Below are 15112 nucleotides of genomic sequence, written 5' to 3'. Positions count from 1 at the left end.
AAAGGAAGCTTTGGGAAAAATGAAAGCTGTGTTCAAATACATGAAAAGTTGTCATATAGAAAAACAATTAGATGTAGCTTCAGGATAAAGAACCAGGATCAACGGATCAAACTACAGAAGGGCAGATTTCAACTCAGCATGAAAAATCCAAAATTCAATGGTTGCCTCCAAAACAACGAGATTCCCATCACTGGACGTATTCTATTTGAATCTGGATCAGCATCTTTCCAGCAATGGGAAGTTGAAATCAAGGGGTCCTAAGGTTCTACCCAACTTTGATCGTTGATTCTAAGCTTATTCAACTTGCCAGTAGTAAGAAATATCCTTCTGAAACAATTATATCTTAGAGGGAAATGCTGTCAATTCTCAGGCCATTATTTTTAGATTTTCTTCCATGTGTACTGTGCTCTCTTGACCTAATCATACCATTCCACTGAGCAATTTCTTGCTTGGGGTTTCGATGTTGATTTTAGGAAATGTGGTGTAATCTGTGTGGATTTCTAGGTAGTGTAAGAAGCTAATATGTCATCCTGCTCACAATTTCCCAAGACACTTGGTGTCACACTGCTATTCCTAGCATGCCAAGAGGCTCAGTGTTCTGTGAGTTCATGCTCAGTCTGTAGATAAGCTTCTTTGTCAGAGATTATAACCTCTATTAAGGAAAACAATGTCCTTTTGGCACTAGGTAGTGCCTTATTGCTCAAGCGTAGACTTACCCATTCATTTGTTCAACATTTAATAACGTTTACTGAACTCAAGTGCATGTGTTCTAAGGATATAGTGCCAAATAACATGTCCTTGCCTCCAGGAACTTCCAGCTTCGTAGAGGAAACAGACATAAAGCCAAGTTATTACAACACAGTGTCACATCCGCTGCAACAGTGTTTGTACGAGACCCTACACTAGCGAAAAGAGACCAGCCAATTCTGGGGAGATTCAAACAATTCCGTAGAGGAAACTTTAAAATAAATTTTGAAGGACGAGTCAGTTTTTGTTTTTTTTTTTTCAGGTAGACAAGGTCATTTGAGCAAAGAGAACAAGCAGTATTGTCATGGAGGAGTATTGTCACAAAATTTGCATTGGGTGTTCAGAAAACACAAAGTAGCTTCATGGGTCCATTGTAAAGTACGGTAGTCTGAGAAGGTACTGAAGAGGTAGGCAGGGCATAAATCACATGGGGGATTGATTGAAGGTAAAAAACAAAAGACAGGAAAACGACTTCAGGGATGATTGCAATTGTTCACATGAGGGAATGACCTAAAGTGTCAGAAGTGAGGTTTGAAAGGAGCAGAGGGAATAGTAAGAAAACATGATTAAAAGAGAAAATTCACAAGACTTACTGAACACTTAGCAGGTGCTGTGCTAGCACTGAACAATTAAAGGTGAATACACATAATCCTTTGCTTTCAAGAAACTAATAGGTCTTGCTAGAGATATAAGCTTCAGTATTAGAGAGTCCTCCATCAAATCTTTACTTTTACACTTGGAATCTCTTTGCATTTCAGTTACTTAATCTGTTGCTTTGAGAACTTTTGTTCACTACCCCCATCTGGAAAATCACATAACCTTGTCATGGTTGCCTGCCCAGAGGAACCTTTCTCCAAGACCCTCCCCCCTCAAAGGAAAAGTAATTCCTAAAGGATGGTATAAAATTTAACTGAGGCAATGGAAGCAGAGGTATGGCACATAGTATGTGCTCAATAAAACATGCATTGAAGATTAATACAGTATCCTTTGTCTTAAAAAAAGATAGCATTTTTAATAAGGCATGAACATGGATATTTTTCTAACTATATAATGATGTATGTAATGTTTCTCTTGATATGTTGGTCCCATCAAAATAATTATTTCTGTGAGTTTAAGGATATGCGCCAGAACATTTTTGGACCTTCCAAGTTATTTTTTTAGATGACTTTATCAAGATTCTCTAGAAGAAAAAGAACAAAACTCATAGAAAGAAAAGAAAGAAGAAAGGATAAATGCCATGTCTGATATTTTTCACTGTGAACTTCTTTGCTGTAAATATCTTTGCTGCAAGAATTTCTGTGGCTTTTTTGCCACATAACTAATTAGTTGTAAGGCAATTTTGCCATAAAAGATTAAATAACTGGTTGACAGTTGCGTTGACATATACAATACAAAAATTATGACAGATGACAAAGATTTGCCACAAGAGTTGGTTTCTTATTTTGAAACACACTACATCTGAGGAGAAAGAGGCTGAGGGCCTCAAAGGCACAGAGTTGAACCCACATTTCAAAAAAAACTTTGAAACATCTATCGATGAACGTGTTGCCAAGAACATTCAACTGTGTAGGGGCTTTCACAATACAATACAAAGCTCAGTTACAAACATACATCCTAGTATTTGGAAATTGATAGTTCTCTTAACGAAGGAAGAAACTTTAGCAAAACAGAAAAAGTGCAATGTTAAACAAGGAGACAAATCAACAAGCAAAAAGAAAGTATAAAAACTTGGAAGATGAGTGCTTAGGTACAATCCACAAAATAAAAGTTATTTGCACAGTCACCATGAATCTATACACATTTTAAATGTATTTGAATATTTTGTAATAAAGTATTTTTATTTTGATACTCATTTCTCATGTTTTATTATTTACTTTTTAATGTTTCTCTTTTTTATTTTTGTTATTTTATCTCCTATGGCAAAATTGCCTTATATCTAATTAGTTATGCAGTGAAAATATTTGTGGCAAAAGTGCTTACAGCAAAGATGTCTATATCAAAGAAGTTTACAACAAAAATACCTAGAACCAATAGATGCTATTAAAATTAGTGTATATTTGATTTCTAAAATGTAGGATGACTATATTTATATTTCAATAAATTATAAAGTATTTCTCACATGATTCTATTCCTATTTTGTATATTCCTTCTATTACTGTTATGAGTGTCTTATTTCTTCCAATGAGTTTATCAAAATGGCTATATTAATTAGTTAAGAATATCCATAGAGTTTTCTCAGACCAATCCCTCAGTCATGGAATTTACAGTTGTTTGGAAAAAATGCTGGTTAAAACTAATTACCCAGAAAATTTTTACTTCATAATAAAAGTGAAGTGATGTTCTATAAATTTTAAAAATATTAAGTCAGTATTGCCCCCAATACTGCCCATCTCTGACCGCCATGCTCATCCACGTTTGCTCCTGGGATGCTTTTGAACCAACACCTCCACATCACCTGACTTAGCATCCATGAATGCAGAGGGTATAGAAGAGGAAGCAAACTGACTAGACACACACTTGTCAAGCTCTTGGCATTTGGTCTTTCTGACTCTGAGTGGCTGTACTGGTAGAAGGATCTAAACTCATGTCCAAAATACTCATTCATATTAATGGTGAGGAAAAGAAATCTGCACCATCATTTTCATCCCATTATTTAGTCCCAATCAAATACAGAAATAGATTCTAACCCAGAAAAGTAAGCTTCTCTAGTGCCATCCTTTCTTCAAATGGCAGAGACATTGAAGTTAACTCCCTAAAAAAAGTCAGAAGAAGCAACAGCAGAAAAGAAGAAATATTGCTCTTGTTGGTTTCAAATGAAAGAGCTCAGAATGTTTACTTATGCCGGATTTATACCCAAATGTTACCTTCACTAATTAGAAGCTTAAGTCTGTATTTAAAGATCTCCCCAACTGCAAGTTTATCCTAGGAGCTGAAGCAGAGAGATTTTAAAAATCTAATTATTTTTTAAATGATTTCCACCAGATGCTGTGTACCTCCGTTTGGTGCCTGGTGCTTAGGAGCTCCACATGAAGCCAGCTCAGCTGTGCTCACACAGACCGCTGCCCGTGGGGGGCAGCAGCATAATCCACCCTCCTATCTTGTGGGGCAGGGGGAGGGGAGAAAAACGAAGCAGGATGGAGGGCAAAAACAGGGCTGTGACGGGGCTGGCTGCTCTGGGGAGGCACGAAGGCTGAGAGTCGGTCCCCAGTTCCCAGTATTGTCCAGGCCAAATCTCTCCAGATGGGGCTGACAGGCTGATGAACTGGGGCCACCAGCTAACATTGCTACTGCTATCCTGGGAGTCACAGTGAGCTGCAAGACCCAGCATATCTATCTGTATCCAAACGCAAGTGGATGATCGCCATCAGATGAAGTCAACTGCAGCCCAGATTGGAAAAGATTTGAAGTGGGGAGTGGACCATGCCTTAAAGTAATCCTACATTTTATCTGAATCAATGAAGTTTATGGATTCCCTTCATTATGATATGGGGGATAATACAGGGTGACTAATTGGTTGATTATATGAGTTTCTTTGGTCTTTGGAAACACATCAGTAATAAATTCGTGGATCATATTATCTGAACTGCTTCCAAAGACCACCTCGTAGGATTTTTTCACCTTTCCTAGACTCACTTGACATTATGCCATTAAGTTATAATGAAAAATGTTGTACAATCTTATAAATATTTTATTACATTTATTATAGGAGTGCCCTTGAAGATATTTACCATATTACGTAACATCTTCTATAAATACCTCTCAGATTTTAATGTACAAAAAAATCACCTGGGGACTTTGTGAAAGTGCATACTCTGATTTAGTAGGTCTGGGTGGGAGCTAAGATTCTGCATTTATAGCAAATTCCCAGTGATAACGACTTTGCTGGTCTGTGCACCACACTTTGTGTAGCAAGTTTTATCGATGTCCCATGGTGGAAATTTACTCTCAGAAAAACTGTGATTGCGGGGAAAATGGTTTGTTTTCACTATGCAGTACTGCAAATTGCATTGGGTTGGGCCATAGGAAAATATCAATGTTTGATCATTTTTAACATAAATTGGGCAATTTCTTATAATATAGATATAGTATAGTAATGGTATGGTATACTGATCAACTTTTTTCTCTTTGAGTTGATAGCTAGGGAGCTTGTTACCAAAATTGTGGGCCACTTCAGCAAAGTATAGAGAACCACTTACATGAAATGTATTTCAGGCACTAACACCCCTCTCTTTATAAATAAGGAATATTTAAGTTACAAGTAACAGAGACCTAAGTTGACTCCTAGGAAAAAAAATACAGACTTACATATTTTGGAACTCCAGATGTAGACCTTTTCCTTCTGACATGGCGGGGGACATGGACTCAAATAGTGACATCAGGCCTGAGTTTAACACACTCTCTCTCAGTTTTGTTTGCTTCTATGCTTATTTCATTCTTAGTCTCTTTTTCCACCTAGATGGTTCCTTGTAGCTCCAGGATTATAGGTTATCTTCTTAGCAACTCCAACACAAAAAGAATTTCTCCATCTAGGAACTGAATTTCATTGGACTTGCTTTGGCCAGAGAAATGGAAAACTCTGGTTAGCTAACGCTAGCTCTCTCTCATGCCCTCTCTGGATCTCAATCAACCCTGTCAAACTCACATTCACTAAGGGATTATTCTTCAAGAGAAAACTGGGTGCTATTACCAGAAAAAAGGAGGACTATTCAGCGCTCTTCCTTACGATGCCTATCCTCTCAGGAAGATATCCATCCCTGCGCCAATGTTGTCAGCATAGGCTTGTGACTTACTTTGGCAAATGACATGTGAGCAGAAGTGATATGTGTCATTTCTGAGCGGAGGTTTTAAGAATGTGGGCGTGTTCTGCTATGCTCTCTCATCCCACTGCAGTGTCCCAGATAAGAGCAGCTCCATCAGTCTGGGTCCTGGAGTGAAGATGACAGAGAGCAGACTCAGAGCTAATTCATATGAATAAGCAATGTGGGCAACAGATAAGCCTTTGTTGTAAGCCACTGAATTCTAGGTTTGTAACAGAAGCAACTCTTAGCTTAAATTGACTGATAAAATCGGCAAAAACAACAGATGTTCACAATACTGAACTTTTCATTCCGACATGCACATTGATTCTTCTTTTCAAAATTTCAAAAAAGCTCATACCAAATTTAATGCACATTTTAATTATACATCTAAAATCCACTCACTTCCTCCCCAAGGAAGGGGGTCATAAAATCTTGTTCTCTGAACAAGGATCTGCCTCCAGATCCAAGGTCAGGATTTTTGGGTGACAGGAATTCCACTAGGTCAAGGCCAGATCAGCTTTTACTGGTGGACCAACTTATGGTTAAATGATATATTTAAATATATGTAAATTATATATTTAACCAACACCAATATACATAATATATAGTGGTGGAAATAAAAAAGCATAATTACAAAACAAAACAAATCCCTCCTCCTCTTTTGAAAAGGAGCCAAAGGGAAAGAACAGAACGGTAACAGGTGCAGAGCAAATACGCATTGGAGCCCTCCCAGCAAAAAGGGCTTCTTGGTTAGCCAACCTGCCTTTTCCAATTCTTCTCTCTGAAAGGATCTTCTTTACTTATTTACCTTCATCGTCACATCTGAGATGGCATTAGATAGGATTCTCCATCTGGAGCTGCCCCACTTTACTGGGCTCATCTGGGCATATACCAGAACATCAGAACATAAGCCTCAAGTGAGGAGTCCAAAGTTACCTATACCTTGTCTTCAGGCTTCATTTCAGTCTAGGCTTTTTATAGTAAAGATCTTTACCAGGAGGTGCTTGGGTGGGTCTGACACATCTATCTTTCCTGAGGTCCCATCTTATCCTCTGCTCGATTTTATATCTTATTACTTTGGGGACACTGACCTAGCTCAGCCCATCAGCCTAGCTTTTCACCCGCCAAGACTTCAATCTCTCAGCAACCACAGACTTCCAGCCACAGTCCGGAAGGGGATTCTTTGAGAAACAAAACAAAATATTTTCACCTTTTCCTTTTGTTTTTCTTTATGCTTTTACATGATTCAGTTTTTTTTTTTTTTAAGTTATACAATTTTTATTTATTTATTTATGGCTGTGTTGGGTTTTCGTTTCTGTGCAAGGGCTTTCTCTAGTTGCGGCAAGTGGGGGCCACTCTTCATCGCGGTGCGCGGGCCTTTCATTATTGCGGCCTCTCTTGTTGCGGAGCACAGGCTCCAGACGCGCAGGCTCAGTAATTGTGGCTCACGGGCCTAGTTGCTCCGCGGCATGTGGGATCTTCCCAGACCAGGGCTCGAACCCGTGTCCCCTGCATTGGCAGGCAGATTCTCAACCACTGCGCCACCAGGGAAGCCCCTCAGTTTTTAACTAAAGTAAAACTTGTCTCTTTATAGAACCTTTGAGAATTAGTCAACACATGCCAAAATCCTGTTATTTTTCTACCATAATATTAATCTCTATCTAGGAAGTATGTGGACTGATTTCCAAGGCAATTAGTTAACCAATCACTTTGCTACTATATCATAGGATTTCCAACTGCCCAGCCAGGAAGAGGGCTTTCATTATGCTTCATGTTATTTTAGCTCAATTGGTGATACAATTGAGATTCTGTGATTTGTAATATCTTACTACCAGAAATCTTTTAAAAAGCAGGTTAGGTTTCTCTGGTTCAAACCAGAAAAACTCTCTCTGGCTGATTTAAGAAAAAAATAATTTTTTTGAAAAGGTCTAGATTAGCTCACAGAAATGAAGAAAAAGTCAAACAACCAGACTTTGGATAGGGTGAGATCCAGGAAGCTCCAGAGAAATAAGCAGCAGAAAAGAATGGCTTTTAATTTGGGGGAAAGATTTATTTCGTAGGCAAGAAATGTCCACCAGAGCCCTGATGTCCTTATTTCTATTTTATCCTACTTTATTCTACATGGCTTGCTTTTTTTGTTTGTTTGGTTTTTTTAATCTATTTTTGGCTGCGTTGGGTCTTCGTTGCTGCGCGTGGGCTTTCTCTAGTTGCGGCAAGCGGGGGCTACTCTTGGCAGCGGTGCGCGGCCTTCTCATTGCGGTGGCTTCTCTTGCTGCGGAGCACGGGCTCTTGGTGTGCAGGCTTCAGTAGTTGTGGCACGTGGGCTCAGTAGTTGTGGCACGCGGGCTCAGTAGTGTGGCTCGCGGGCTCTAGAGCACAGGCTCAGTAGTTGTGGCACACGGGCTTAGGTGCCCCACGGCATGTGGGATCTTCCTGGACCAGGGCTCAAACCCGTGTCCCCTACCTTGGCAGGCGGATTCTTAACCACTGCACCCTAGGGAAGCCCCCTGCATGGCTTTTTAAACTACCAAAACTTTTTGGGGAACAAGATTTGGAATAAAATATAAATAATATCTAACATGTGCATTTAATGAAGAGAACTCAGTTCTTTTTTGAGATTAGAGAAGCTTGCAGTCTCTCAATGGAATCCAAAAGGACACGCATGGATGTATCATCTCAAATCTGGTTTATCTCAAGTCAAACTCAATGCTTTCCTTCTCCTCTCACTATTCTTACTGTTTTCTCTCCCCTAAACCTGCCCTCAAGCTAGTTCTCCTCCTTCATCTTCTAACTTGGTTTAATGGCACCAGCAATCCTCACAAACACCTTTGGTAGAAACTTTGAAATACTTTAAATTCCTCTCCATCATTATCTACCTTTTCTCCAGCTCTGAAAATCATCCAATGTTGATTCTACCTCCAAACTATCTTTGAAGACTTTTCCTTCCTGTTATGATCCCACTGCCATTGTCCTAGTCCAGGGACCCTGCATTTTTTCCTTTGAATGATTTCTTAGTCATTTTGGAATCTTCCCAGATCACTTAAACAGGACCTAGCACATGATACATACTAGTTAAACAGGTGAGTAAATAAACATATGTGTGAGTTTATAAACGCCATAAGAGCAGTAATTATACCTGTCTTGCTCACTGCTATGCCTACACTTCCTTACACAATGCCTGACACACAGCATGTCTGCAAAAAATATTTGAGAATATTTGAGAATGAATAAATATGTAAACAAATTACTTTTACAGGTTTTCACAGCATCTACAAAATAACATGATATTTACGTACAGCCTCTCATCAGTCTAGATTAGAATTTGGGTGGTCAAAAGGAAGTTATTGAAGACTCTTATCAAAATGGAAGTATCTTTTCAATTAGCAAAGTGACATGTGTGTTCAAACATTTAGGAGAAAAAGACAGACTGAAAAGTTGCCTCAAAGAAAAAGCACAGATTGGAAATCTCATTTGTTGCCATTCTTTTCTGCGTTTTATGGAGCTTTTACCTGGAACACAAGGGGTATTTCTGCAAAAGGGGTTCTGTGGTAAGATGGCTACAGACAGAGGTGAGACCATAACCTAATCACAAAAGGAGAATGGTGGTGACAGATACTTCCTGCCCTTGGCTTTACTTCTCCGTGGGGCTTTTATTCCACATTCTCCCAGCAATTAGCAGTCCAACAAATCCATCTTTAAGTTTTAGGGAAGATGTAGGAACATTCAGTGCTAAGTATATGCAATAATCATCCTTTAGGCTGAATCTCCACTGAGTTAATTATATTCAAATAAGTATCTTTCCTTTCCCTGGGACTTGGGAGGCAGAGTCCAACGCACTTGAGAAGTCACAAAACAGCCATTAGATGTTAATAACTAAGAACTGTTCCAACCTCTGCTGATTTCATATGAGAGCACCAGAAGCACAAAGCTCCATAGGGCATTATGAACTTCCTGAGGCACTTAGCTGCTGAAAATGAACTCTTCAAATAATAGTTTCCTTTTCCAAAATTTAGCTGGATCAGATATCTTTAGTTTAAAGGTCCTAATGAGACTTTGCAGGAACATGCACAGCAAGGGGGATTCCCGCACAATAAATTACTGGAGGTGTGCCACCTTACGGCTGGAAATTTGAATAAGTAACTTTGTTGATTTAGAGCAGATGTTTTTTCACTTAGTCGTAGCCCACCAAAGCATACGTTAAATAGTAGACTCCATGAGACTCAGACCATTTCTGTCTTGCTCACTGCTATCTAAATGGCACCTAGCAGAGCCTGGCAGATAGTAGACGCTCAACAAAATTTTTTGAGTGGACAAGTGAAAGTTCTATTTAAATATACTGCAAGGGGCTTCCCTGGTGGCGCAGCGGTTGAGAGTCTGCCTGCCAATGCAGGGGACACGGGTTCGAGCCCTGGTCTGGGAGGATCCCACATGCCGCAGAGCAACTAAGCCCGTGCGCCACAACTACTGAGCCTGCGCGTCTGGAGCCTGTGCTCCGCAACAAGAGAGGCCGCGACAGTGAGAGGCCCGCGCACCGCGATGAAGAGTGGCCCCCACTCGCCACAACTCGAGAAAGCCCTTGCACAGAAACGAAGACCCAACACAGCCAAAAATAAATAAATAAATTAATTTTAAAAAGCGAAATTCTTTAAATAAATAAATAAATAAATAAATATAAATAAACTGCAAATTTCTCTGGTCGATTCTATCAAAACGCAGGCAATAAATAGAGTTTCAGTCTTCAGACAGAAGAAATAGAAAGAACCTATTTTGAAGTGAAAATGCTTTTGCTTGGTAAATTCCTTGATGGGGTAGAAAGAATAGACTAGAAGCTTGTGGGATGGAGTTAAAGCCTTTTGCATAAAAATTGCTCCTTGAAGATACATTGCTTTTCATATACAAGCTATTTTCACATATATTTCTCAATTATTATTTCTATTGCATCTGTCTATTCTCAGCCCCTAGCCCAGTGCCTATAAGTTTGAGCTTAATGTACATTGAATGAATGTTTATTTTGGTAAAATTGAACAAAAATATTCATATCCCATAAGGTATATGCTCAGAATTTACAACTGTACAGGTGTGGTTCTTCTGAGGCAGCTTGTTCTTGTCTTTAGCCCTCTTCATGACCAAGGGTTCTATTGAAAAGAGACTGGATGAACATAATGGCAAAATCAGTGGATGTGATGCTTGGCAGTTTCTCCATCGCCAAAATGAGTTATAATAGCGCCTAATCATAGAGTTATTTTACAGGCTAAATGATTTCATATATGTAAAATATAGAACATCCCCTGGCACTTAGGTTGTTAACAAATGTGATGTATTATTATATTTGATGTTGTTGCTATTATGAATTATAGCCTCAGTTCCTCGTACCTCTGAAGATCGTATTGGCTAAAAGGAAGTCAATCTAAACTAGCAAATTACTGTAGAAAATTAAACAGAATGCTTGGTCTGTTTTTATTTTCCTGTAACACAGTATTTTTACAGAGAATTTCTAGAGACAATGTTCCCACCTAAAGCAAGAAATAGACTCTTACATTGAACACCGAAATTTCTGATCGAGCAGAAAGGTGCAGAAACATTAGAGCCGGGGGCACAAGGCAGATTTTTAGAGCCTGTGGTGTACTGTGTCCCTGATAAATTCAGCGAGGTGGACGTGTGCTCGGCCTCTGTCCAGAGCCAGTGAAGTTCTATTTTGCTGCCGTGGCTTCCCTTCTTTCCTCCTCTCCACTCATTTCTCTTTTAGTCTTAATTCTGTTCCATAGTCAAACTCTGTCTCTTCTTTGGTGAGGTGTGACTGTGAGGATGGGATAAGTTCCCTCTGTAGGCAAATATCCATAGCATTTATTTTGTGACCCTTGATAGGTTCTCTGGATAATTAACTGGCAATGCACAGAAGTAGAAGGGAATTCTCCATAGTGTTGTGGTCCTCAAAATAGCACTGGGAGATCTGTTAGGGACCCGGGGATTCTCTGTAAGAGTCTTTTTTATTTTGTGTTTTATTTTTAATTTTGATAAAATGTTTTGAAAATTAATATGAGCATTTTCTGAATCATCTGGATGACCATCTTATGATTGTGTATTGCTATGAAATTTCAGTACCCACCATAGACATTGTTGTATATTATCACTGTAGTTCTAAATGATCACCTAAAATATCAACATTAATTTATGTTATATTCCTCCAGCTGCGATCAGCAGAACCCCTGAGATTATCTTGGGACTCTGCAAATTCTTCAGTTTGAGAAACAAAAAGACTGAAGGGAACCAGAGTCCACATAAAATAAACATTAAAATGAATACGTACTTTTCAATGGAAGGCAGAAATTAGGTACAAAGAACTCTGGGTGAAATTTATGATGAGTATTAATCTTCATCATCAAATACATAATGAGGTCTAATTATGTATTAGAATTTGTTAAGTTTTGTCCATACAGAGACAAATAAAACTTGGCCGTTGCCCTCAAAGGTTTGACAACAGAAAGTAAGATAGTCACTAAATAGGACGTTGACTATAAGCAATGGAATAAAGGCATTTTAAAAGTGCAATGGAAAGTAACACAAACTTCTGCTTTAAAAAGAGCTGCAAGAAGCTTCAGAGTGAAGATACCATTTGAGTTGGGCTTGAAGGCTATGTGGACATAGATGAGACATAGAAGGATGGGGGTGGAAATGAGGAAGAAGAGGATGTTCTAGCAAAGAAAATAGCAAAGAAACACAGAGAAGAAGACTTGCATCTTTAGCAACTAACAGGCTTTAGCATGGCCTGAGTTTCAGTTTAGTGAAGAACAGGACAAAGACCACAATTGAAAATGTACTTTGAAACCAGATTTTGAAAGATCTCCGACTCCCTATTAAGCAGCTGGATCTTTATCTTATTGGCAATAGTAAGCAGACAGAAGTTTTAAAGCAGGCTGGGACATGATACATATTTTTCCAGGAAATACTGATAATAGTCAATAGCGTGGAAGATGAATTAAAAGGGAGGAGAAACTAGTTAGTTAGAAGGTTATGACAGGGCTTCCCTGGTGGTGCAGTGGTTAAGAATCTGCCTGCCAACGCAGGGGACAGGGGTTCAAGCCCTGGTCCGCGAAGATCCCACATGCCGCAGAGCCACTAAGCCCGTGCACCACAACTACTGAGCCTGCTCTCTAGAGACTGCGAGCCACAACTACTGAGCTCGTGTGCCACAACTACTGAAGCCTGTGTGCCTAGAGCCCATGCCCAGCAACAAGAGAAGCCTCCACAATGAAGTAGACCCTGCTCGCCGCAACTAGAGAAAGCCCGCACGCAGCAACGAAGACCCAACACAGCCAAAAATAAATAAATAAAATAAATAAATTTATTTCTTTAAAAAAGGTTATGACAATAATCTAAGCAGTGGCAAAACCAATGAAAATCTTTGATTCAGATCTTACGACAGAATTGGAAGAGACAGAAACAAAACACTAATTGTATGGGGAAGAAAAATGAAGCAAGATCCTGTAGGTTCTAGTGCAGAGCCTGAATAGATTTGGAGGGAAATGACAATGAGAGATAGGAGATTCAACAAAGAAAAAAATTTTTGAGCTGCTGGTAGGCTGCGATGGGGAGGAAATGATGAAGGTTACTTTGGAAATGTAGAGTCTGACTTGCTTCGATTAATTGTGAAAGAACCTGCCTTTCTCTCCAGCTATGGTCCTTTCCTCGTATCTCATTCACTTTTCAACTCATTCCATTTCAGTTCAAGCCCCCAAATCCCCAATTAATCTGCTTTCTCAAAGACCAGCAAAATATTCCAATCACTAAAACCAGTGTTCTCTTTTCAGGCCTCAACCCACTTGCTCTTTTACAAAAATTGAAGATAAGTATTGATCTATATAGCTGAGGCAGCCGTAAGATTTAATTGTCTAAACAGGGACACTTCTGATTGTGCAAGAGGCACTATTAGTAATTATGGTGGGATAGTCCCGGAGAAACCAGAATGTTTGGTCTCCAGACAGTCAGAAATGCGCCAGGTCTGGAAATTGTCCCAGAACTGGCAAGTATGTCACGAGAAACGGTAAGGCCACCCAAAGTTTATCTTGAATAACCGTGGAATAGGGAGCCTGGTATTTCGAGGACAGCAGCATGTTCCCAGTCTCCATCAGCACCGGGCACGCTGTGGGGCTGGCTGGGGGCCTCCCCGGGAAGGTCGGAGGCGCAAATGCAGGTGGGGGAGGGGAGGGCAGCGTGACGCTTTCCAGGCACCCAGGCTAAAGCTAGTTAGGGGATGAAACTGAAAACACCAAAGACAACCTAACTTCCAATTTTGCCCAACGTTACCCTAAGAAAGAGAAGTCGGTCATATGAAGACAAATAATGGCTCGTGCATTCATAAACTGCTGACGTGGCACATAAATGTTGGAGTTCTAGGGGCAGGAAGAGATTCCAGACTCAGATGACTCCCCTTTTTTTAAAAAGAACTACGGGGACTTGCCTGGCAGTCCAGTGGTTAAGACTTCGCCTTCCAGTGAAGGGGGCGCAGGTTCGATCCCTGGTTGGGGAGTTAAGATCCCACATGCCTCACGGCCAAAAAACCAAAAAAACATAAAGCAGAAGCAATATTGTAACAAATTCAATAAAGACTTTAAAAAAATGGTCCACATCAAAAAAAAAACTTAAAAAAATAAATTAAATAAGAACTATGTAATAAACAAGGAGAAAACAAATAACAAGTAATGTTAAACATCTCTTGATTTTTGAGATCAAATGGCAGGTTTAGCACTAAGCTAGAATTACTCATGAATATTTCTATTTCTTAATTTCACAATGTCTCCCTGCGAAAAAGGTACATATCTGCCTTATAACTTTATTTTTTAAATCAAAATGTTGTAATTTTTAGCCTTTAAAAGCTGTGTGTATAGAACCTAAGGATTAAAAACAACCATTCCTGGATCTGTACTACAAATTTTTATTTTTTCTAAAGTTTGACCATCAGGAAGATGTTTGTTATGCCTTTCCAATTTGCAGTTTTAAAAGATCAGACTTCTGCAGAGAATATTGATGTTTTAAAGTATTTCTAAAGTTATAGACCATCTGAAGAGAGTTTCTTACTGGGCCTAAGAGCCACTTCATTATCATTAAAAAAAAAAAAAAAAAAAAAAAAAGGCAGTGCAAGCTTTAGACTTTGAAAAAGTGCATTTTGCCAAAATACTGATAAGGCTGACATATTTTGGTTTTGTGCCTTTGATTTGTGATAGAAAATGGTTTTTTTAAAGAAGTAATAGTGGTTTATATGTAATTGTTTTTCTACAACTAAAGAGCCCAAGATTATATTTTCTATTTTAGCAACTGATAGAATGTTAAAGCCAAAGTCCTTCTTTGAAATAATCTGCTTAGTCACACCATACACCCCTACCTGAAATTTATAACCCTATATGGCTATCATTTAACCTTTAAAAAGTGCCATTAATATTTTCTGAGCTACAAAGAAGTTGGCTACTCTTTCTGTTCAATGGAGGAAATAAGAAAAATAGACATATCAAGTGAGGACCAAAGTAAGAGAATAGATGAAAGGACCTGAAAATAACATTTACAACTGGTTC

The 15112-nt window shown here is 39.1% G+C and overlaps 1 long non-coding RNA gene across 1 annotated transcript; it reads left to right on the top strand.

Annotated features, from left to right (window-relative positions):
* Positions 1–7109: 7109 nt before the first annotated feature.
* On the top strand, positions 7110–10948 carry LOC309619795. The gene is made up of 2 exons (XR_014239239.1): positions 7110–7899; positions 7936–10948. It is a non-coding gene; the product is annotated as an uncharacterized lncRNA (long non-coding RNA).
* Positions 10949–15112: the final 4164 nt, after the last annotated feature.

The sequence above is a fragment of the Balaenoptera borealis genome, assembly GCF_965194805.1.
Source record: "Balaenoptera borealis genome assembly, chromosome: 21".
NCBI lineage: Eukaryota > Metazoa > Chordata > Mammalia > Artiodactyla > Balaenopteridae > Balaenoptera > Balaenoptera borealis.
This window is presented reverse-complemented; position numbering and strand designations above follow the sequence as displayed.